Source organism: Cupressus sempervirens, chromosome 3 (genome assembly GCF_028749045.1).
Source record: "Cupressus sempervirens isolate cs-2001-9-10 chromosome 3, ASM2874904v1, whole genome shotgun sequence".
Classification (NCBI taxonomy): Eukaryota; Viridiplantae; Streptophyta; class Pinopsida; order Cupressales; family Cupressaceae; genus Cupressus; species Cupressus sempervirens.
This window is the reverse complement of record NC_143120.1, coordinates 1,067,981,411-1,068,008,191: the sequence shown is the minus strand read 5'-3', so window position 1 is coordinate 1,068,008,191 and position 26,781 is coordinate 1,067,981,411.

Here is a 26,781-nt window from a genome sequence, read left to right as displayed (position 1 = left end):
TTCCCTTTAGTGCTATGTTTACTTGTTAAATTAGATTCTGGCTTTCCATCTTTTAGTTCTTGTTTAAGTGTCCTTGCCTTGAAACATAGATCTGGTACTCCCTAGTGTGGAGGAACTTTATTTCTTAGTTTTTTACCTTTTTGTTTTCTATCTTGTTGTCTTGCAATCTTGTGCAAAATCATACTTTCTCACATGAGAATGAAATATCTCATGTGGTATGTTGGGTTTCCTCATGTGGCCTTTGGAAATTTCTCATGCGAGACCCAACACCAATTTTAGGTGTCTTGGTTGTTTGGCCAAGTACATTCTCACACCATTTGGTGCACATCCTTGTGCGAGCATCTATCTACTATTTGTTCTCATGCAAAATACAAGGGGCATCTCCACTAGTTTTTAGGGATCAATTTTTGGAAATTCTAGTACCCTTTGGATTTACTTAATTTTCCATGCTCTGACAGATCTTAGATTTTTTTTTTGTCATCATTTTGGTTTTCCATTTCCTTTTGTGTGTGTGTTAGTTTGGGTAGTGGCGTTTGGAGATTCTTGGTTGCTGGGATGGTGGTTAAGTCTTCTATTATGATCTATGTGATCCATGTATGATGTTGTCATGTGCACTCATACTTGTTCAAAAAATAACAATCTTATCTTGTATTTCATCCTTGTTCCAAGGATCTCTAGGTGGAGCATTACATCTGGTATCAAAGCCCATGTGGAAACATTGGGATCTCTATGTTATGCTCCCACTATGGTTTTGTTTTCTACTATGTATTGTTATATTATGTTTGATTATTTGATATCTTTTTGGTTCATGATTTCAAATCTTATGTTTGTGTTTTGATTGTTTTGATAGTATCTTGTTGTTCCCATAGTGATGCCTCTTGCATGTAGACCTAGCGGTCAAGGTGGTACTCATAGCAATAACCATGAAGAAGAACACTAGAAAGAGGGATGTCAGTAAGAAGAGGGAGAATAGGGTAATGCTAATCAAAATTTCATGGGGGCATTGATGCCAATACTTTAGGAGATTCTTGCTTGATTGGACCCTCGTGTTGAGGAGTGCCAATAGGATAAAAATTAGGAAGAGGGATCTCATCATGGAGATTCCCATCAAATAGAGCATAGAGAGGAAGAGTGTTAACAAGAACATTCTTGTACACCACCCAGTGGAAGAAGGCACTGATGAAGTGGTCATGGTCAGATGATGATGATTTCACTCAGGTTGAAATGATGTAGGAACTTCAAAGGTCCAAACCACCACTATTTGATGAAAAGGGGATAGGACTCAAGGTCAAGGCCTAGTTTCTTCATATGGGGCATTGTTTCACCTTACTACCTAATGGGAGCAATGAGAAGGCCCATTTGTGATCACATAGTTGAGGGAACAAGGTTCCATTTGGTGGGATTCATAATTTGAAAGACTTCATATTAGCCTAACAAATCTCACTTGGGAGATCTTTGAGGAGAGGTTAGAGAGAAATTCATGTCACTACAGTACTGTTAGGCTCACATTAATGAATTCCATGAGCTTAAGAAAGGCTTTATGATAGTAGATCAGTATGAGAATAATTTCCTTGGTTTGAAACAATACTCAAGCTATCATCATGATGAAGCACTCACCACCCAACATTTTGTTAGGGGCCTTCGGGACTCTATCATTGGGGATGTACATGCTCATCAGCCAAAGACACTTGCACTTGCCATGGAGAAGGAAAGGATCATAGAGAGAAATGTGGCTAGGGGGTACAATGGAAAATTTAGTTCTCAGAACCAAAGTGCATGAACCTTAGGATAGGATGCTTAGTTTACTCTTTATTCTAGGAAGTGCCAAGCCTAGTTAGCCCCGTCTCAAGGTGGTAGTAAATGTAGTGAATAGAGACACCAAAACTTCCTTCAAAAGGATAGGCAGAGTTCAATTACCATGGGAGGGAAGTGATGAGACTAGAGCCATGGGAAAAAAATTTAGAAGGGTTGTCCTCTACAGAGTGCTCAGCAGAATTCTAGCAAGGATAGTGCACCTTGTCCTAGTGCTACCTATGGCTATCATGGAATAGGTTCCAACTTTGGGGGAAATTTTTATTCTTGTGGTCATCCTGGCCATAAATCTTTTTAGTTATCCATTAAACCATCTTTAGGATCTGATAAGGGTGCAACAAGATCTGAGCCTACTATAGGAGATGCTAGTAGGAATGATCGAGTCTTTGCAGTAGTTGACAATTGTCAAGCTGATCATCAAGGTACAATAGTCAAGGCTATAGGTATGTTGCATGGTATTTTGTCTTTAGTTTTATTTGACTCAGGTGCTTTTGATTATTTTGTATCACCATCTCTTTTTCAATGATGTGAGCTAGTGGTAGTTTTTCAGGTCGATAGGTGGTAGGTTGAGTTAGCCACGGGTTCCAAAGTGATACTAGACTCATTAGTCAGTGGTTTTATTTTGAATACGAGAACCTTCACCACCGTAGTGGATCTTTGTATCCTACCTATAGGATCATATGACATTGTTTTGGGCATGGGTTGGTTAGCTACCCATCAGGAAAATATTAATTTTTGCATAAGATAATACAGTGTGTTAATGACAAAGGTGGGCTAGTAGAACTTTTGGGAGTTCAGAGACTAGTCTCACTTCAAATGATCTCAGCTAATCAGCTGAAGCAGAGTGTGTAAAAGGGTTTTCAATCACTTCAATTTTTTTTAGTGATCTCAAGGAATCCAAGATTCATATGGTGACACTTGATAATCACCCACTTCTTCATGAGTATGCAAATGTGTTTCTGATGAGATTCTAGGTATGCTATTGTAGCATGACATTGACTTTTTGGTTGATCTCATACTAGGAGTGAAGCCAATTTCATGAGCTCCTTACCGCATGACTACTCAAGAGTTGAGTGAGCTCAAATTATAGTTTGAGAAATTGTTGGCCAAGGGCCATATTCATCCTAGTTTATCGTTGTAGAGTGCACTAGTCATCTTTGTGAAGAAGGATAGTTCTTTGTGTTTGTGCATTGACTACTGACAGTTGAATAAGGTGATGATGAAGAACTATTATCCTTTACCAAGGATAGATGACTTGTTCGATCAAATGAAGGGAGTATGAGTGTTCTCAAATATTGATCTAACGTCAGGATACCATCAGCTTCATATTCAGGAGGCTGATATTTATTGAATGGCTTTTCATCCATAGTATGGGCATTATGAGTTCATGGTTGTACCCTTTGGGTTAACCAATGTACCATCAATGTTTATGAGTTTGATGAATGGTTTATTTTGCACTTACCTTGATCATTGTATCATTGTATTCCTAAATGACATATTGATCTATTCAAAGACTATTGAGGAGCATGAAGTCCATTTGCATCAAGTATTATAGTTCTTAAGAGACCATCAGTTTTATGGCAACTTGAGTAACTGTGGGTTCTTCTAGTCAAAGATGAAGTATTCAAGACACATCATTAGTGGTGATGGAATTGTAGTGGATCTAGAGAACATTTGTGCTATCATAGATTGGTTGGTACCCACTAATGTCTCATAAGTTCATAGTTTCATGGGATTGGCAGGTTATTATTATTTCTTTGTGAAGGATTTCTCACAAGTAGCTCATCCCATCACTTGTCTTTAGTAGAAAGAGAAGAAATATGTTTGGACAGACCAATCTGAGGAAACATTTAATGCTCTTAAGGAGTGTTTGACTAGTGCATCAGTCCTTGCAGAACGTAATGTTGTAGGTGATTTCATGGTTTGCATAGATGCTTCATTGGAAGGCATAGTTGTAGTGATTATGCAGGATGGTTGCGTAATTGCATATGAGTCTAGAAAACGCAAGGATCATGAGCTTAACTACCCCACTCATGATTTGGATCTTGTGATTATGGTGCATTCCCTTGTTTATTGGAGGCATTTTCTTTTAGGCCATGGGTTTGAGTTGCATAGCAATCATAAGAAGTTGAAGTATATCTTTACTCAGCCAAACTTGAATGCACGATAGCATCGCTCGATGCAATTCTTGTGTGAGTATGACTTTGATGTTCATTACATTAAATGAAAGGAGAATGTCATCATGGATGTCTTGAGTAGGAGGTGACATGAGGTATAAATGTTGTCCTTGGGAGTGGATGTGTGAGGCCATATCTTGGAGGCCTTGCCTAGTGACACTTGGTATTAGGAGGTGAGGGTGGAGACTGAGTCTAGACGTACCCTTGTGGGGAGATTTTTAGTATATTTTCTTGAGCCTGATGGACTACTATGACACTTTTGGCATGTCTATGTACCTATATTAGGTGATCTTCATACTTTGGTTTTCTCAAAAGCACATCTTGCACTATATTTTGCACATCTGGGTGTCAAGAAGATGCATATTGATCTCAAATAGTTGTACTTTTGGGTAAGGATAAGGCATGATGTTGTTGATTTTGTTGCTTGATGCCTCAAGTGCTAGAAAGTAAAGGAAGAGCATCAACATCCGGTGGGTCTTTTGTAGCCACATGCCATTCTAGAGTGGAAATGAGACACAATGAATTGCACTTAATCATATATTTATTGTGTAGGATTTATACCCTTGGTAGTGACCTATGGAGTTAGTGATTCAACTATTCACATTTTACCAATGTCATCCTTGTATGGTCAATGTATCCTTATTTTAATTGTTTAATTAAACCTTTTGGTGATTATTAAATCTAAACTCATTTCCATTATGTGATTAGACCAGTGAGCATGTCTGTGCATTTAGAGGTTTGCTTTGTCAAGAAAGTTGTTAAGTGATTTTCTATGATTTTGGGTTTTTGGGCTTTAGATCTTATTGAATTTAATTTTTGGAAGCTTTGCCTTAGGTGAATTCCTGTTATGAAGAATAACTTGTTTTCCTCTAGGTTGATTCAGAGTCTAGCTAGTCTAACTGGCTATTTTTCCTAATCAATTATTCACTCGAAAAGTGAATATGTATTGAAAAAGGAAATTGTTTTCTCACTTTTCAATTTTACAATTTAGAAATTGGAGAGCTTTTCTGATAGCCTCTTCTTGAAGGATTGGTTTTATGTTCATTGTGAGAGTTGTGAGCATGGGATTTTCATGAGGTTAGTCTCATTGGATCCAACTCTGGTAGACCTTATTTTTCTATGATTTCTGATAGTTTTAGCCAGCATTTTATTTTATTGCGTGAGTTTTAGTTTCGTAGGTAGGGCTTTCCCATTTTCTTGTTTTAGTTTTGTTTTAGGTTTTTCTTTTTATAGTTGTTTGTTAGGAGGTTGAGAACTAGTGTTCCCCTCCATTTTTGTTTGTTGGTTTAGCCTAGTTGGTTAGGTATGAACATTTTTCTTGTTTTTGGGATGGGGGTTTGGGGTTTCACACCATTATGCTAGTTTTTTTTCATATGGTGCCTGAACCCAAATTTTATTAGATTTTTGAGGGTTTTGTGCCCAAAGACCAAATGGGTTTTAATTTCAAAGTTTTCTAGTTTTGGGGGTTTTTACCTCATTTTATGTGCTCCCCTATTTTCTCAAGTTTTCTTGGCATGATGTTGGTTGTGGATCTAGACAATCCATTTGGATGCCAGTCAAACCATTGTTGCACTTTTATATTACATTGGGATGTGTGTCACATCCATCCTCTTGATTTGTTATTCAGTTAAGTGTTATTTTTGCTTATGTTTACATCCAACCCTTATGTTTGATCTCTATGATAGTGGTGTGTCACACAAGAGCACATGTGTGTGCATTTTTCAGGTAACTTGTGAGGCTTGACCTCCCATTTGTATTTTGGTGGACTTATGTTAATGTGGGGTTGGGTTGGGAATATGCATGCCTACAGGCACTCATTGTGTGATAAGCATGGGTATGTAGGGTAAGGTGATGGAGGGGCTTCTCTCATAACCCATGTAGTGTCCCCAATGTGGTGTATGTGTAGAATTTTCTAATAAGTGATAACTTAATTAATTTATAGATAATTAAATAAGATAAAAAATTATTGTCAGCCTCCTAAGGGTGTTGTCGAGGGGAATGGTTATTTATTTTAGCATGTTAGCCTCTCGATGGTGTACCAAGGGGAATGGTTATTTTTGTGCTACAACTTGGGTAATTCCAAGTTACCAACTCTGCACTGAAGTCCCTACATATTTACCCATAGATTGTCAGACTGGGAGCTATTTTACTTGCATTGTTGCATGGTCTTGGATTCTATCATCATTACTATCTTGCATGAGTGATAGCCATGGTTGTTTACTTTGGTGTATTTGTGGTTGGATGATTATCTCCATCAACATAGTGGGAGTGGGCCTATGGGTTTCACATGGTTGGGAGGCATAGCTACCTATACCACTACTAGGGACCAGTATATAGAGATGGTCTTTTGTCCTAGTGTGATCATTGTTTGATTTTTTCACTTGGTACTTCAAGTTTCAAAGTATGTTTTCTTTTGATTTATGCTTTCATTGGAATGTTTGTATATCATATTTAGATGATTTTAGTTATTGACAAATTTCCTTAATATGATGTTTAGCATATGATAGATGATGTTATCCATATTTTTAGGATTATCTTATGCTTTTCCTCTATCATATTAGATTTCCTTATGCCTAATAGATCTTAAATTCTTTTTTTTGTTGTCATTTTGGTTTTTCATTTCTAGTTGTGTGTGTGTCAGTTTGGGTAGTGGCATTTGGAGATTTGTTGATTACCGACATGGTGGTTAAGTCTTCTGTTGTGATCTAATTTATCTATTTCTAATGTTTTCATGTGCACTCATACTTGTTCAAAAAATAATAATCTTGGCTTGTATTTCATTCTTGTTCCAAGGATCTCTAAGTGGGGCATTACATTAAATGCTTGATTAGCCAACTTGTGCCTTAGCTAGCTATAAAAGAAGCTTGGTTGGATATAGGAAAGTAGTAAGTAAGAACATGATTAGGTTATTAGAGGGTAGAAGATAAGAGGTGTGAGCCAAGGCTCTAAGATTGTAATTTCATTTTTACAAGATCACAATCTGGAAGGCTTCGTAGTTAGGCATGTTGTGGTTTCTTTTTATGTGAATTGAAATAATTATACCTAAAAAATATGTTGCATCTAATGTTGTGCTTTTTTTGGTTTCAATGAATTACGTGTAGCTTGATTAGGGTGGTATTTGAAGGTTTAAACTATGTTTATTAGACATGTTTTCACCTAATTTCAAGAATATTATTATTTCCCCTGTTAGGTGGTATTTCAATGAGTTTTTTCTTGAGGTTTGGATCATGGAGAACCTTTTTGAATTATTTGTAGGGTGGTAGATCTAAAATCTGACATATAACTTGCAGAAGGTTACAATCTTGTAGGAACTATGGTCAAGATGGTTTGTGGTAGAGGAAATTTTGATAATGCTATTATGGACGTGTTTAGGAAGATTGTAGCAAAACTTTAAGCTGTAGAGATAGCACATAGAATATTTGTGTGTCTTGATGATTTTAATGATAATGAAGAGACAACACAAAATCCTAACTCTGAACCTAAGGTTGAACAAGATGAGGAAAAGGATTCTAAGAGTTTTGTCTAGGGTGAATTCTAGACCTTTTGTTGAAGTTGTTTTCTATGATGGAAGACTTGAGACTAATGTTTTATTAGATTCCATAGTTGAGATAGATAAATAGTATGAGTGTGAAAGTACTCCTACTAACAAGAAGGCTTAGATAGTAGTCACAAAGTTGAAGCATCATGCTTCACTTTGACGGGATCATTTGCAAATTGAGAGGTAGAAAAGGGGAAAGAAAAGATCAAGACATGGATGAAGATGATTGGAAAGATGAAAAAGAAGTTTCTCCCTATATATTACCGTGTTAATTTTTTGAGCAAAATATAAAATTTGAAAGGACATAAGTGTGAAGGAATATACTAAAGAATTCTATAGATTGGATATTAGATTTAGACATGTGGATGATGAAGTTGAGAAAGTGTCTAGATACCATAATGGTTTGAGAACATCAATTCAAGGTGAGATCAACTATGTTAAGATGGGTAGCATAGAGGAATCACATCATTACACTTTGAAGGCTAAAGAAATATTGGTGAAGAGACATTATCAGAGATAGAGGCAACAGATTTAAGAGAAGTAGAGGCAGAACATATGGACAAAGTAGAAAATCTATAGTGCAATATGAGATAAGGGAAAATTAGAATAGAAGGAAGAATCTGGTGCTAAATGAGATAATTACATTAGAGGTAGCTATACTAGTCACACTAGGATAATGGTGGAAAAAGAAAGGAAATATCTTGGTTTAAGAGTACTTATTATAAATTTGGTGAAGAAGGACATAGAGCCTTTAAATGTACTAACTCTAGAAAGAAGGTTGGAGGTAATAGTAGAAGTACTTTGTTTAAACACTAAATGAACCTAAAAATAGTGAGAACCTGATGTTAAGAAGATAGAGCCTTTGAATGTACTAACTCTGGAAAGAAGTTTGGAGGTAATAGTAGAAGTACTTTGTTGAAACACTAAATGAACCTAAAAATAGTGAAAACCTGATGTTAAGAAGGATCTTATAGAATGAGGAAATTGATGAAGCCCCCATCTTGAGAAAAAGCTTATTCAAAACCAGATGTAGGATAGTTTAAAAGTGTTGCAAGGTAATCATTGATAGTGAAATTTTTGATAATTTGAGATTTGAGGATCTAGTTAACAATTTGTAGTTTTGGAGATTGAGACATCCTAAGCCTTACCATGTTGCTTGGATCCAAAAGGGGCATAAATTACTTGTAAGTGAGAAATTCCTTGTCAAGTTCAAAATTGGAAATTATCATGATGAAGTCTTGTGTGATATTATGCCTACGGATTATTGTCATATTCTTTTAGGAAAACCTTGGCAGTATGATAGAGAAGCTTTGCATGATGGTAGATTAAATCAGTATACTATATGGTTAGATGGAAGGAAATAAATATTTTTTCCTTTGGTTGAGAAACCTGAGGAGAATCATTATATCACAGTTAGAGTATGTTTGGTTGAAGGTAATCAATTTTCTAGAGGTATATTAGAACATAATGTTTATTTTTCTTGTATTCCTAGAAAGACTGAGAAACAAGATGAGTTAGAACATGCAATTAAGATTGTATCATTGTTAGCAATGTTTCAAGAAATTATTTCTAATAATGTACCAAATGGTTTACCACCCATGAGAATCATAAGTCATTGTAGGGATTTGATACCTAGAGATCATTTTCCTAATAAAGCAGTACAGAGATTAAAACCTAATGATAGATGTAAATTCAATAGACAAGTTCAAGATTTGCTTGAGAATGGGATAATTAAAGAAAGTTTAATTCCTTGTCCATTACCTATTGTATTAACACCTAAAAATAATGGATAATGAAGAATCCACACTCATTCTAGAGCTATAAAAAAGATAAAAGTGAATTATAGACTTTTTTCCTACCATGGATGGCATAATGGATAGGTTGAGTGGAGTAAAGTATTTTACCAAGATTGATTTGAAAAGTGTCTATCATCATATCAAAATTAGAGAAGGAGATGAATGGTAACCTTATTTTAAGACTAATGATGGTTTGTATGAATGACTGATTATGTATTTTGGTCTAACTAATGCACTTGGTACTTTTATAAGGCCAATGAATTAGGTTTTGATGAAGATGACATTTTGATATCTGGATGACATCTTGACATTCAATAAGACTAAAGATGAACATCTTGAGCATGTTAGAAAAGTTTTGCAAAGACTGAAGGAGGAGAAATTGTTGATTAACTTTTTTTTTAAATCATTTATGAAGGAAAATTTGTGTATCTTTGATGAATGGTTTTCCCCTTGATACCATAAACACATAACAAAATTGAAGAAATACCAACAATTGGTGAGAACAAAATATGGGCTTCTTATTATTGCCACAAATTTGGAATTATAGAATTTGTAAATACAATATGCAAACCCAGATGAGCACCTTCCTTACAATAATTTTCAACATGGAGCTATGAACTATCACCTAGAGTTGTCCTAGACAATGTATGCAAATTCCTTAAATAGGAATTCATACACCACCTAAGAAGTTTTTATACATCAAACCCTAAGCCTTGATACTGACTAACTCTAAAATTACATATAGAGTTGGCCTGATACACCTTTGAAACATATTTGTGAAATTTTGGTTGGTCCAACTTTGGAAGCCATAACTATTGAACCATTTATTTGATTGGCTATTATAACCACTTTTCAGAATCCACAACTTCAAATATATTAGGCCCGATTCACACAAGCTCCATTTGACCCCATTTTGAAGTCCATCTAGGGCCTCTAAGGTCTTCAACAATGAGCCTAAACTTTTATGCGAAAATTACACACCAAAAATCCATAATAAATCCATGAATACTCATGATGTGGCACTAAGACACAATTGGTAAGATGATATGTCCAAGATGAACATCCATTTATAAAATTAGGACTTTTTGAGCGTGTATGACAGACTTACTATGTAGTAAACCTTCATAGACAACAAATCTGCACTGAGACAACCCTAATTCAAGAAACAAAAAGGAAATACTTTTGGATGATGCAAGTTTTCTCTTACACCAAGGATGCTCTTGCATCAATCTTGGTTTTGTCATTTCAGCTGATAGTTTGAAGATGGACTCTGAAAAGGTGAAAGGTATTCTTGATTGGCCTACACCTAAGAATGTTGGGGAGGTAAGATCATTTAATAGGTTGACAAGTTTTTATAAGAAGCTCATCATATAATTCAGTTCTAGTTGTAATGCAATGACTGAGAATATGAGAGGAGATAAAATAGATTTCAATTGGACACATGGAGTACAAAATAGTTTTGAAACATTAAAACGGAGGATTACAAAATTGCCTACATTTGCTTTGATTGATTTCAGTCAAGCTTTTCAAGTTGAATGTAATGCTAGTAGAAATGTTATTGGAGTTGTTTTGAGTCAAGAATGAAGACTTCTAGCTTTATTTAGTGAGATTTTGAATGATGCTAAGTGAAAATATTTTTTTTTATGATCAGAACTCCTATGTTGTTGCTAAAGCTTTGAAGAAATACAAATATTATTTGATGCTTAAAGTTTTTGTATTGATACTGACCATAAATATTTACAATATTTAGGAATTCAAGATAAGTTGAGTTAGAGACATTTGAAGTGGGTTATGTTTTTGCAAAAACATTCCTTCTCATTGAAACATAAGAGTGTATAGTCAAACAAGCTTGTTGATTCTTTGAGCAGAAGAAGATATTTGGTGATAGAAATGAGAGTTGGGGTACTTCATTTTAATGACTTGAAGTATTTGTATGAAACTAATCCCTATTTTATAGAACCCTGCAAATATTGTAAAGAACAAAGGATGGAAGATAAGTGGATTGATTATGTCATTTAGGAAGATATGTTGTTTAAGGGAATTCAGTTGCGTATACCTAGAGGATCTATTAGAGAGAACATCATGAACAAGAAGCATAGCATTGGACTTGCTAGACATTTTGAGAATGATAAGATAGTGAAATTGATTTTAGATAGGTACTTTTAGCTACAGATTTATAAGGATGTGTAGAATATGGTAAGAAGTTGCAAAATTTGTCAAAAAACAAAAGGAACTAGTTAGAATTTGGGATTGTATTCACCATTACATGTACCTAATAAGCCTTGGGAAGATATCAATATGGATTGTGTTCTTGGTTTTCCTACAACTTAGAGAGGTGATGATTATATTGTGGTAGTAGTGGAATGATTTTCAAAGATGACTCATTTCATACCTTGTAAGAATACATATGTGATGTTGTACATATAGCTGAATTATTCTTTAAGTTGCAAGATTGCATGGTTTGCCTAAAACTATTGTTTTAGATAGAGATACTAAGTTTACTAGTTATTTTTGGAGTAAACTTTGGAAGAAGTTGAATACAAAGTTAAATTTTAGTTCTACATTACATCCATAAACAGATAGACGAATTGAAGTTTTGAATAGAAGTTTGGATAATTTGTTGAGATGTTTGGTTTGAGATAAGCCTACTAATTGGGATTTGATTTTGGCACAAGAAAAGTTTACATACAATAATTATATGAACATGAGCACTAAGAAGACACCTTTTGAGATTGTTAGTGGAATAAATCCTAAGGAAAATACTGAATTGAGGGATCTAAATCTTGAGACAAAGAGAAGTGTTGAAGCTAAGGAATTCACAAATATCAGGAAGACTTTGCATGAGGAAGTAAAAATGAACTTAGACAATAATAACCAAGAATAAAAATAGAGAGATGATAAGAGGAAGAGACATAAAAATTTTGAAATTGGTGATGAGGTTATGATTCATTTGAGGACTAACAAATTCTGGTTGGTACCTACAGTAAGCTAAAAATAAAGAAGTTTGGTCCTTTTAAGATTTTGAGGAAGTTTGATAGTGGAAATGCTTTTGAAGATAAATTTCCAAAAGACATGGATATTTCAACCATATTCAATATTATAGATATTATTGAGTATTTTGAATCAGATGATGAGTTGAAAAATAACCTGGATTATCCTAAAAAGAAGACATATATAGCATTGAGAGGATTTTGAATAGTAGAATAAGTAAAAGCACCAAATGAAAAGACTACATGGACTACCTAGTTTAGTGAAGAGACAAACCAATTGAAGAGAGTTCATGGATTACACAAGTTGAATTTGATCTTTATGAGTTAGGCCATAATGTCACTCATGCCTAATGTGGACATCAATTATTTATTAACCCCAAGTGTTTGATGCGAGAGCATCTTGGGTCTTTAAGAAATCTTGCATCAACCAATAATATTTCTTATTTTTTGTTCCACTCTATTGCTTGTAAAGTAGCCATTGATAATTTTATTGTGATGTTGTGTGTAGTTGTAATTGTGTTGAGGACCTATCCTAGATCCTTTTCCTAAGTGTGTGAGTTCTATATTTCTCTAGTTCTATAGTGTTCTTTACAGTCCTTATTTCCTTATGTTTTATCCAGTGAAGTGTGTTATTTTGATTTGTGTGGTTTTCATTGGTTGCATGGAATCTTATGTAGTTAGGATCCAACTCCTAACACATGTGTGGACCTACCTTTAAGTGTGCATGATTTTGTATTTTCCTTTGCATGGCTTTTGATTTACTCTTCCAAATGTGCACCTATATTGTAATTAAATGCATGACTAGCCAACTTGTGGCTTAGATAGCTATAAAAGAAGCTTGGTTAGATGTAGGAAAGTAGTATGTAAGAACATGATTAGGTTATTAGAGAATATAAGATAGAATATGCAAGTTGGGGCTCTGAGATTGTAATTTCATTTATACAAGGCCACAACTTAGAAGGCCTCACAGTTTGGCATGTTGTGGTTTCCTTTTATGTGAAGTGAAATAATTATACCTACAAAATATGTTGCATCTAGCCTTGTGTTCTCTATAGTTTCATTGAATTATGTGTATCTTTCTTGTGCATCTGAGAGAAGGGTGGTATTGGAAGCTTTAAGTTGAGTTTACTACACATGTTTTCACCTAATTTAATGAATATTGTTATAGCCATGTGTTAATCAACTATTTGAATTTCACATGAATCCAACAAAGAACATCTGGCATTATCACTTTTTCCAATGAACATAGACACTTCCAAGAAACTCCATTAGACTTACCAATGTATAACTGATCCATCAAAACTTATTGGTTCAACATCATTGTCACATCATCAAATAACTTTCCATCACAAAAATTCTTCTTGAAATGACCAACATGTTACCAATTCAATATTAAACACATACACTCAACTTTAATTATCCTTCCTAAATTATCTTTAATTTATCCAAAAACATGCCTACCTATAAACCAAATCATAAACAACTTTGATAATGATCAAAAACCTGAGTAAACATCATAATTCTATAATTTCATCTCATAGAACAACACAATTTTGATAGACCAATCAAATAATTCACTATCTCTCATAAATTGATTAGTTTGGTTGCATTATCTCACTTCCATCAATCATGACTCACTCAATACTTATGTGCAACACATTAAATTATATGTATACAACAACTAGAAACATCTATGAATCTCTCATACTTATTACACATGCTAACTCCTCACACAAATTAATCACATGCTTTATTTTCCACTTACATAGTAAAAAACTTAGTTGCTCAATAAATAGTTCATAGACAACCATCAAGTTGACATCAATATTAACACATTGATCTATCAACCACACACTGTAATAATTTCCCTTCATAATTCTTGAAGACATCTGCATCAGTTATGCCAAAAAATATATTATGTAAATGTCTACATATTGTGCATGTGTTTCACAAATATTTAGTATGAAGAAGATCATAAATCATTTATACCTACTAATTTTGGCAATAAATTACCTCCTTCAATGCCTACTAACATCAAAATTCCTACCAACTTCCATTATCTTTCTGCTTAGCTTCATTTTTTAAAATATCTTGTAGGTTGTCCAACTCCCTTTCTTGAATTCTTGTGTACTTTTTATTGTTTTTGTGTATTTCTTCCACCATCCTTTCTTATTTCTTTCACTATCAACATTATCATAACTTCATTTTTTTAGGGAATTGAGCTTGTAGTCATGCAAGAAAGATCTATCTTTTTTGACATTGAAGGGGCGTTTTCTTTCTTTTACTTGTCATTAATTTATCCATATCTATTATAACATATCATTTGTGTTATTACTTGACAATGTTTTCATTCTCAATTATCAATATATCTATCTTGGATACCTGAGGAGGTGGAAACACCAAAATAAAATGTTGACAGTGGTAGACCTCTAAACCATTGTCCCTAGTAGTTTTTTTTAATTCATCTTGTGTGCAAGTTTGGAGAAGAATGTAATGTAGGTTTAAGGCTTAATCAATTGGACTTTTCATGAAATTTTCTCTCATGTCTTTTCTTTTGTAAAAATTATTTTATTCTCCTACTTCTATATTTTCGTACTTATTTTCATCACGTTAAATACTATGAACATGTGTTTGGTCATTCCTATAGTTTTTGGTATGGCCTAGCACACTATGTTTTCATCTTCGGCCCATGCCTTATTTTTAGAAAAAAAGAACACACAACTTACTAGATGGCCTTGATGACCTACTCTTGAAGTTCCTATGGTCAAAGCATTTTGATTTTTCAAATCATAAAGTTAGACACATTTTCCTATCCTCAAAAGTGAACTTAGAGTTCCAATAACCTTAAAGATTTGTTCAAAATGGAGAGGAGGTAACTACATCCTCGAGGGGTTTGATCACCCTTCACAATAATTCAATATTCTTACTCGATATTTTGGTGGGAATAATATGAACTTCAAATATCTATTAATATGTTTCCACTATAGTTATCAAATTTTACATCTAAATAATATTCTTCTCCATCAAGTGAACCTCCCTACATGAGCATTTTCATCATCACTCCAATCTTACCTCTAGATCATGTTGACATATCAATCAAGTTTGTTATTAGTGACATACACTTAATCAAATTGTAAGTATCTATTGAGCTTATTGTACAGTTAACAGTGTTTACCAAGAATTTTAGTTGTTGTTGAGTTCTACAGTTGCTACTTAGTCCTTTGGACAAATTCTAGTGTTTACCAAGCAATTACAGTTACCATGAAGATTAGCAATGTAAATCGAGCATCTCAGTAAATGTCGAGTTTACCAGTGCAAACCAAGCTATTCAGTGCTTACTAAGTTTAATATTTATGTGATGCAAGTCTAGTGTTAACCGAGCTACTTAGTGTTAACCAAGTGACATAGTTTATGTTGAGCTCGAGGAGATAGAGTTTACCAATTCATACAATGTAAACCAAGAGACTCAATTTATATGACAAGTTTTGTAGTATTCATTGAGAGACCAGTATAGACCGAGTTCAAGACTACTTGGAAGTGATCAATATGGACCAAGCTTCTACATCTATTGAGTGCATGTTGATGTTGAGCATTGACAGTGGATGTCGAGTATCAAAACCTCACCAAGCCAGTCTTCAGAACCCGAGTGTCTACATTTAAGCCAACTTTGTAATATTTGTGTAAACTTGTATAGTGGCTGACTTTGTAATTATGTAATTGGATTGATATATATGTAATGTATTGTATCACATCTAGTGAGTGAGAAAAATGATGATATGTAATCTAAAAGGAAGAGTAGAAAGTGTGAATTAAAAAGGCTACAACAGTATAAGGAGTAGCAAAGATTCATCTATCATAGAAAGTTTATTTGTACACTTAAAGGAATCTCATTCAGGAAACCAAGTTGCAAATCAGAAATCAACTACTATTTCATCCTAATAGGTGGATCAGTCAAATCCTTTAACAAGGTAGACCTAATAGTCTTTTGTAAATCTCTTTACTGAGTGCATACTTCATTGTATGTTTGTAAATCCTTTCACAAGGTTGACCTAGCAGTCCTTAATGCTCATAATAGGGAAAATCATCAAAAGTGATCAATGTAAACCTTAATAGGCCAACTTTATACTGTGGTACTAAAGCTTGTAGGTATCGTCCCCACTCCACTTTTACTTTCTATTTGGAACATTTTTGGGTCACCAAATCTACGTGTCAAAGTGTTATGAATGCTTTCATATTTTCAATCTCTTATGCATGTAGTTAGATCAAATTATATGAGAAGGATTAAATGCTAATTGGATAATTGAAGTTAAAAAAATTGTAGGGTTATTGATTCACCCCTCCCCTCTCAGTAACCTAGCCTTTCTTAATATTTCCAACAATTGGTATCAAAGCATTGTGGTTCTCAAAAGAAAGTTTAACAGCTTGAGCAAACATCAAAGGCATGCACATATTCAGACTTAACAAAGTTATTGACAATGAAAAGCTAAATTTGGAAATAGCTATTGCCCAACTCAAGAGAGAAAAAAGAGAAACTCTCTCAATCCTTGAAAAGAAGAAAAGGACTTCCAATTCAAATGAATGATCATCTCTACATTGAAGAAAGAATTGAAGATCCTAATTCAAGTAATCAAGATGAAGCCAATGAAGCAATCAAAGAACTCCTAAAAAATAACGGTTCCCTGTAAGAAGAAGTAAGAAAACTAAGAAGAGAACAATAAATTTAGTTAGTAAGGCTATGTTAAGTCATGGGGTAGAAGAACAAGATAAAAGCAGAGATAGAAGAAAAGAACAATGAAATTCAGCACCAATCACTTCAACATGCAGACCTCATTGATCAACTCTCCAATGTAAATGAAGAAATCATGAGCCTAAGATATGAGAATAAAAGATTGTAAAATTATCTAAACTCTAAAAGGTAATTCAATGAAAGAATGATGAAATCCCAAGCAGACATGAATCAATTGAATGAGAAAAACCTCTATAGACAAAAAGGAAAAGAAAGAATTGGATATGCAGAAGAAGAAGAATCATCCAATCAAGGAGCTCAAAAGAATCAAAGACCTACTTGCAATCACTATGGTAAGATAGGTCATACATCAAATAAATTTTGGAGCAATGGAAAAGCAAAATTCAATGGAAAATGCTATAATTGCAATCAGTATGGTCATAAGGCTAATGAATGCAAAGAGAAACCAAAATTTGAAGGCAAATGTCACAAATGCAAGAAACATGGACACAAGTCAGCAGAATGCAAAACCAAGATTTTGAATCTAGCAAAGCAAATTGTGAAAGAAATATTTGGTTGGGACTACAACACCTAGTGTAGATATCATTATTGTGGAGAATTTGGACACATTGGAATGAATTGTATAAAGTATCTTTTGAGGAAAAGAGATACTACTAAAAGATGTTTCATTTGTATAAAACTTGGTCATCTTGCCAAGAACTATATGAATACTAGTGGAATAGAAGATGAAAAGAAGGTAAAGGCTAATAACATCCAAAAACAAATGAGACAACAATCGGTTCCAAAGTCTAATCAGAATACAAGTCTAAGAAATGGTAATCAAGTCACTCAAGAATTGGGTGACTCTACCATTTCTATTTAAGTTTTGAAGGGAGAACTAGAACTAGGCTATCAAAGAAGACATCAAAATAAATTCTAGTGGAAAAGTCAAAAAGATCCATATCTATATTCAAGATACAAAGGGATCATCGAGTAAAAAGGGGTACCAGCTACTACCGAGTTACCTTCCTTACCAAGAGAGGTTAGGTCATAGACTTTACCAAGTGAGGTTAGGAGTAATGAAGATGCATATGGTTACCGAGTCATGAAGACTTCACCAAGTGTTCAATGAAAAGAAGTGAATGACATACTATCAACATGATGTCAATCAATCTACCTTTTGTACTGAAGCATTTATGGAAAAATATTGATAAAAGGCATGGAATCAAAGTCATTCTTACTATGAAATTCTCGAGAGCTATTGTGAAGTGCGATCTTTAGAGCATCCAAGTGATTTGAGTGAATTTTCAGTTAAAGACTTCAAATTCTCTCAAACCCTACCAAGTAAACATGGCATCTAGCAGCAACAAGGAAAAGTGAGGATCAGATATGCTAGTTTGTGGAGTGGAATGGAAGGCACTAGACTTCAAACTCACTCTTGCAATTACTGAAACCCTGGATCTAAGTGGAGTGTAGTCTCAAATCCATCCAAAGGTACTATTGGTCAATGATATTCGCACTCACTCTAAATGTGTTATTCAAGAGATTGGCAATTTCGAAATGGATGATGCCCTAGACAAACTATGTGCAAATGGAGTTTTGAAACTTGAGCACAAACACCTAGAAACTAAAGGATTAACTCACATCCTTCACATGCCCCATGAATTCCAAGTAAAATGGATTAGGTTCATCCTTAGTCAGGTGCATAATGGGTAGTTGTGGTTGGAGCAAAAAATCTTTATCACAAAGAAGATGATTCATCGAATCACTGGTCTCCCAATGTTAGCCAAAGCTAAAATGACCAAAACCCTTGGTCAGGTTGAACTAGAAAATAAAACCTTAGCAGAATGGGATGGCAGAGGAATGAAGATTAGTAGTGTCATAGACATGGAATTGAAGTTTGGAATCCATATCATTGCGCACAAGATGTATAGCTCAAGCAGCTTAAACAACATGTCATGTGAAGCAGTTGACCTTGCATACAAGGTAGTCAAGAAAAATCTATCTTTTAACCTTGCTAAGCTACTATTGAAATAGTTCAACAAGAACACGAAAAGCATCAGGACATCAAAGAATAACCCATGTAAGTTTGGCTCCCTATTAACCTATTTATTCTTTTATGTTCAAAAATTTTTCCCTTCAAAAATCTCTATTGTGTGGAGAAAAGATGTGCCAGTACTATATCATATTAATGATTTTATTGTTGAGATGGGTGAGAACTATAATAGTATTATGGACAACTATTTTGATGCTTTCAAAGAGAAAATGAACAATAGATACCAAATTCCCAAGAAACTTGTTGAAGATTATAAGGATGATGTGTGTTTCATGGTGGATAGTGACAAAGTATACATTTATTTAGTTAGGCCTAGAATTACATGGATAAAACCTCTTGGATATGAGTTTAATATTGATGAAACAAAAGATATCATTGAGGGACTTGTTAATGAACCAGTTGATCCTAAGGCCACATATTTTAGCACCTATGATGAAGCTAAAGCTAGGATAGAACTATAAATAAAGCTCCCTCAGGTGGTTAATAAAGGAAAGAAAAGAATTGCTAAACTGAAAACAAGTTCTACCCCTTTGTTGACCAAAGGAAATAGTGAGGATGAGGAAGGAGAGGATGAGAAATAATCTAAGGAAGAAGAACCATTAAACAAGAAGGGTAAGGTAATTATCACCAAGCCACCAAAGCCATCCACTACAGTATCTACAAGAAGATCCTCTAGGAAGAAAGCTGACAAGGAAGGAGGAGACATTATATTTAGAAAATTTCCACCCACCTTCCAAGATAGATTGAAAGATCTAGAAGTTAGAGCCAGTATAACAAACTTTAAGGCATAAAAGTACGAAATCAAATCAGCTGAAGAGTAGAAGAAAATAGAAGATCTAGTGATGGACAAAATGGGTAAATGGAGATAGTCACCAGACTAGCTTGCTTCTTAGATTCCTAATGTTTTGATGGAGAAAATTAAGCCAAAATGAGAATTTTCCATGCAAACTGTCAAATACATCTATGGGAAAACTCTGAGGCATCTTATACCAAGCATATCAAATGCTAAGGTAAAAGAGTCACTAATGAAAAATGAAGAAAAATTGAATCTGAAATTCAACACTTGTCTAATTCGGATGAAAGATATTGAACATGTTGTAAGGAATGCAACTAACATTTGGAAAAATGTTTATCATCTTCATAAACTGAGTGATTTCCCTATGAATGTTAATGATGATGATGATGATGAAGAGGTTAAGGAAAAGGATGAAGCAAGAAATGATGAAGATCCAACACATTTTGATAATGTAGAAGATGAAGAGGAATAAGAGAACAAGGCTACTGATGGAAGCAACATAAGATGATGAGGAAATTGATCCAGTTAAGATAGTTGAAGTAGTCATTACCTCAATTCCTCACTCTCCAAGCAAAATAGTGACAACATCAAGTGTGGAGACAGCCCTAGCAAGATTGATTGTGGCCACCAGTGACAACACAAATGTCCAATCACTCTTTTCTCTAATTTATCTTAGCACATCATTGAATAAAGTGACCTCCACTTCATCTAACAAGCTACAGACTCTTCCCTCTTCTATTGAGTTGGCTATATCAATTTTGAATACATCAGTTTTGAGCACAATAGTTTTGGACACATCTGTGATTACCACGTCAATTTTGGATTCTTCAGGTATTTTTGTTAGTATTCCTTCAATAAGTGCAGTATCAATTTTTATAGATAGTCCTAGTATGTCTACAATTATTTATATTCCAGGCACACAAGCAATAAGTGCAAGGACAGTTGAGACCAAGGCTCAACCAAGCACAAAAATTTTGAGTAAAGGAAAGTAGATGGAGGAAGAAATAGACCTAGATGAGGAAATTGTAATCCCTAATTAGGACATCTCTAAGCTTAATCCAGACCAAATGCAAATGTTTGGTGAACTCCTCTAGAATAAAGCCAAACAATAGAGATTAAGAGAGGAAAAGGATAAAGAATCTAAAATTATTGAGTATGCAAAGAATATTTTGGCAGATGCTATAGGTGTATACATTGATTCTTCATAGCCAATTTCATTCGGAGGCAATCCAGAAGTTTAATGAAGATACTAATGGGCAAGATAAGTTATTACAAAAGGTAGAGAAGAAATTTTAAAAAATAAAGTGTTGGAGCACATTGCTCAACAAATAGCTATCTATCAAGTAGAACTTTCCACAATTTTGGGTTGTCTAAAAACATCTTGTACAAATGTATCATCACTTTTTGGTAAGTTATGTGATGTTTCTAATTTTACCAAGGAAATAAAGGACAAATTGTCCAAGATAGATGAAGAACTTAAGGAAAGCACTCAATAGTTGTAGCTTGACCCTAGTTCACATTCTGTACACTTCAACAAGATAAGGTTTTTGCAGATATACAAGCAGAATTGCTTAAAGTAGAAGCAAGGATCATATCTACATTAGTAGATATATAGAATATGATTCTTCCCAGCATGGATGCATTGCAGAATCACATTGCACATTCTAAAACTCTCATCCATGAAAAAAATTTCTCCATAGTAGATCATATAATAGAATTGTCTGTAGAGTGTGAATTGCACTACACAAAAGTACGGTCTTGCAAGAGGACTGGGACAAGACCTTGGCAATCATACTCAAGGTACATTTAGAATTTTTATCTCATTTTGGCATTAACATGTAAATAAATAGAATAAATCTTTGGCATTAATGTCAAAAAGGGGGAGAAAGATATATGTATAGGGGGAGTATATAGTATGAATAAGAAGATATGAGAAAGATGTATAGGAGGAGACAGATGGACAAAGATGTAAAAAGTTATGCAGAAGAAAATGTAATAAGTTGCAAAAATAATGGGGGAGAAAGATATGTACAGTAAGTATATGTTGTATATAGCAAAAATATGTATAGTATATTGTATGAAAGAATCTTACAATGTACAAATATATATCTTACAAAATCAATTTTAAAAAATCTCAAATATAGTATACTCTATCAAGCTAGTATCACAAGGTGATGGATAAGTATTCAGGAAACTCCTTTTTGAATTCAGTTTTGGCTGATAAGTGTTTTTTGTCACAAATGCCAAAGGGGGAGAATATTGACATATCAGTCAAGTTTTTTATTAGTGACATACACTTAATCAAACTGTAAGTATCTACCAAGCTTATTGTACAATTAATAGTGTTTACCAAGGATTTTAGTTGTTGTTGAGTTCTATAGTTGCCACTAAGTCCTTTGGAAAAAATTTAGTGTTTACTAAGAAATTATAGTTACCATGAAGATTAGCAGTGTAAATTGAGCATCTCAGTGTATGCTGAGTTTACTAGTGCAAACAGAGCTATTCAGTGCTTATCGAATTTGTAGTTTATGTGATGCAAGTCTAGTGTTAACTGAGCTATTTAGTGTTAACCTAGTGACTTGGTTTATATCAAGCTAGAGGAGATAGTTTTTACCAAATCATACAATGTAAACCAAGAGACTTGGTTTATATGACAAGTTTTACAGTATTCACTGAGTCACCAGTATAGACCGAGTTCAAGAATACTTATAAGTGATTAGTATGGATCGAGCTTCTAAGTCTATTGAATGCATGATGATGTTGAGCATTGACAATGGATGCCAAGTATTAGAACCTCACCGAGTCAATCTTCAGAACCTGAGTGTTTACATTTGAGCTAACTTTTTAATTATGTAATTGGATTGGTATATATGTAATGTATTGTATCACATCCAATGAGTGAGAAAAATGATATGTAATCTAAAAGGAAGATTAGAAAGTGCAAATTAAAAAGGCTACAATAGTATAAGGAGAAACAAAGATTCATCTATCATAGCAAAGTGATTTGTACACTTAAAGGAATCTCATTTAGCAAACCAAGTTGTAGATTAGATATTAGCTATTGTTGCATCCTAATAGTGGATTAGTAAAATCCTTTAACAAGGTAGACCTAACAGTCTTTTGTAAATCTCTTTACTGAGTGCATACTTCATTGTATGTTTGTAAATCCTTTCACAAGGTGGACCTAGCAGTCCTTAATGCTCCTAATAGGATAGATCATTAGAAGTGATCAATGTAAGCCTTAATAGGCCAACTTTATACTATAGTACTAAAGCTTGTGGGTATCATCCCCCACCACAGTTTTACTTTCTATTTGGAACATTTCTGGGTCACCAAATCTATGTGTCAAAGTGTTATGAATGCTTTCATATTTTTGGTCCCTTATGCATATAGTTAGATAAGATTATATGAGAAGGATTAAATGCTAATTGGATAATTGAAGTTAAAACTTTTGTAGGCTTACCGATTCACCCCTCCCCTCTTAGTAACCTAGCCTTTTTGAATATTTCCAACAAATAAATGAACCAAAAATATAGATATATGATTCATATCTCTTTGAGTCACCGTAGTATGGAGAATCTTCTCCTTTTTACATAACCTACCAAGATGAAGGGTAATGGTGTTAGAGGTGTTATGTTTAACGACTCATGCAAGTCAATGCGGGGTCATAGGGAGTGAGTGGAGGGACATTATTTGTTAATGTATTTCATCAAGCAATATATAATGAGTGTCAAGCTACCATATGTACATATGATGGTTTTTCCATCCCTCCCATGGTATGTACCACTTTAGCAGTGTTGATAGGATAGAAGGAAATTTCTATAATGTTTGCCATTATCCTAGAGTCTAACCACCAATTTCTATGGAAGTGGTTCCCTTAATTTTTCATGAGTATTTGATTTGTCCCATGAGGTCACTGTGAAAACTATCCATGATACTAGGTACCAACCAATAGTATTGCATGGGGGATTTTACCTTAATCATCTCTAGCCTTCTCTCTAGCTAGACCATTGCTTCCTCTTAGAATTTGTTATATAAATCATATCACAAGTATAAGACCAAGGAGATAACATTCAAGTTAGTTTAATATGTAGTTCCTTTGCCCCTTATTGCATCTTCTTTGACTCCCCTACCGACTATGACATCATAACATATTTCATTCTACCTACTTTCTACAAGTTAAGTGAGGTATGATCCTCTAGATAGGCCTATTCCTCTATTGGAGACTAGACAACCTCCAATAGTGTCTTTTGTTCTTACATCTATTCCTAGTACAAACAAGGGGAAGGTACCCACATTGTCCAAATCAAAGGCCCACCCAAATTTCAAATTTCTCATCATAGTAGTCATCCCTCACCTTGTAAGACAAGGATAAACATTCACCACATGCTCACCCTTCTTCGCCACCCACTTCTCAACCTCTGAGTGTACCTTATATTCCTATGATTGCTCTTAGAGAAAAATGAGGAAAGATATTTCTAACTATGCTTGTTGTTTCTGCTATAATAGCCCTTCTCACTCCATTAACCCATCCTTTTTCTCTACCGATAATGACATTGATCACCTCTTCCATGGAGAATTAAGATGTTACTGAGAATTCTTAGGTTTCTCTTCCTAGTCACAATCTAGGTAGAACTAGCTTGTACATGAGCATAAGCATCACTGATAGGTGGGCTCCAGAATGTGAAGCTACATCAAAGGCTAAATGTGACTTATTAGTTCCCGTGTGTGCATTATCTACATTACTATCTACTTTTACTCTCACTCCTATTATATTTGCATCTCTTTTGGCTTTATTTTTTATGCTTCCTATTCCTTTAGGTAATTAGCCTTGCCTTCACCCCTTATCACCTTGTTTCTAGATATCACTGTATTTATCCATCCCATCAATATGTTGCATACATAAGCTCTATTTAATGCATTTTTTTCATTTTCTCTACATATTTCATCTCTACATCTTCATCATAGTTTTCCTAGGAACCTACGGCCTTCTACAGATGATGCAAAATATTCACCTCCATTATTAGGCATAAGTTTCAATAAAGGCCTATTTTTAAGTTTTTTTGTCAGAAATTAGTTCTTGCAACCTCTTTGCCTATGGTTGTTCTTTTTGTTGACAATGCTCCACCATTTTCAAAATTTGTCATCAGCCCTTTCCAAAGGCCAAAGATGAAACTCTTGTTTCACAAACTTATGTTGACTTGCCTACTTATTTCAAGGCATGTATGTTTAGCTCTCTCAAGGAAATCTAGACATTGTCAACTATCTTTACAAGATTGCTAACTCTTGCCAATTAAGACATTGAGACAACTTCATCCTTGTCTTTTTCTTTTGATGAGATGCTTGGGAATCCTTTGGACATCAATGGTTAAACCTTTTTTATTTAATCTATGTGAAAAATGGCTCTAGTGATCCGTCACATTAACAAAGAAATGGATAGTTTCAACAACATTAAGTATTTTGAAGTAAGAGCTCTAGCCAAACCAAACACAACTATTGCATGCACTATTAGGATTGTAATTGACTTAGTTGCATGATATGTGTCAAAGAATCTCATGAAAAGGATCATAATTGTAAGATATGTCAGAGGTAATGATCATGACAAAAATTGAGAAACAAATCATATTTTTAAATGGCTATACTACCTCATTTTATTTCATCAAGAAATAAATTTTTGACAAATATTAGTGGATCAATTCACTATCAACTATGTCTAATATTGATTAAAATCATACTAAGAGAAACTATAATGTTAATATACAATTATGGCTTTGTGCAATAGAGAACAAATTCATCATCTTTTGATCCACATCTCTCGTGTTGAAGCCTACATTTTGAAAGATATAACTTATTTTCAACCCAATAAGACCAACAAAGATTGATTTGTTGTTTATCAACTAAGAAAGAAACGAGGAGTTCCCTTAACCCTATACTTCTTTCCTAGTGATGAGCCTCTAAAAGGCCATTATTTTGGGAACCTTTTATCTTGTTTTAATGACTCTATGGTTAAAGAAAAAGAACTTATGTTTTTATGAATATATTATCTATATGTTAAGACATGGAGATTGAAGTATAGATTGTTTAGATATGTTGTGTTTTCTTGAATCTATGGATTTCTATGGTTTAATGAAGGAATATTACATGTTGATAAAGACCTTCTCATCCATGCTATGTTTGGGTAGGTTTCTTCTTGCGGCCATAGGATTTGTAAGAGTGATAATTTGAACATTATACCCTTTATAACATTGATGATGAAATCAATATGCATGCATGTAGAACTTGTTGCGTTTAATGTTTTGTAGGTGTTTCTCTCCCATATCCAAGTTAGCATTTCAAAACTAAGGCAACATTGACTAGATTGATAAATCATCACAACAAGAAGAATATGGTATGATTTCTGTTATAGCAACACACAAATACAGCTTCCTCAACCTACTATATTCTTGGAGGAATTAAAATTTAGTTAATGATATTTCTACTGTGAAATTTATGATCTATAATTAATCCTCAATGATGGAGTGATCAAAGAAGTAGGAAGTTGTTGTAGCTTTCCTTTAAATAATTTTTATTGTAACCTTGAACAAAGATTTTTCCTAGTTTTGACTGGAAGAAAGATAGAATAGATTGTTCTGTTCAGTAGTGTGTAATCTTACTTTCAGACATAACCTCTTATTATGAATGAATAGAATACATAGTTCAAGTTTCCACCTTTAGAATTGATCATTTTTCTATTCACTCATCCAAGGGGGCCCACTTGCTGAGTGAACTTCTTTTTTAGAATAGATTTTATTTCCTTGTTCATTTTCTTTGCAAAGTGAAATTTTTTGTTTATGTAGTTGTAGAGCCTAGAAAAGAGGTTAAATGCATAACATACTATGAGAAAATCACAA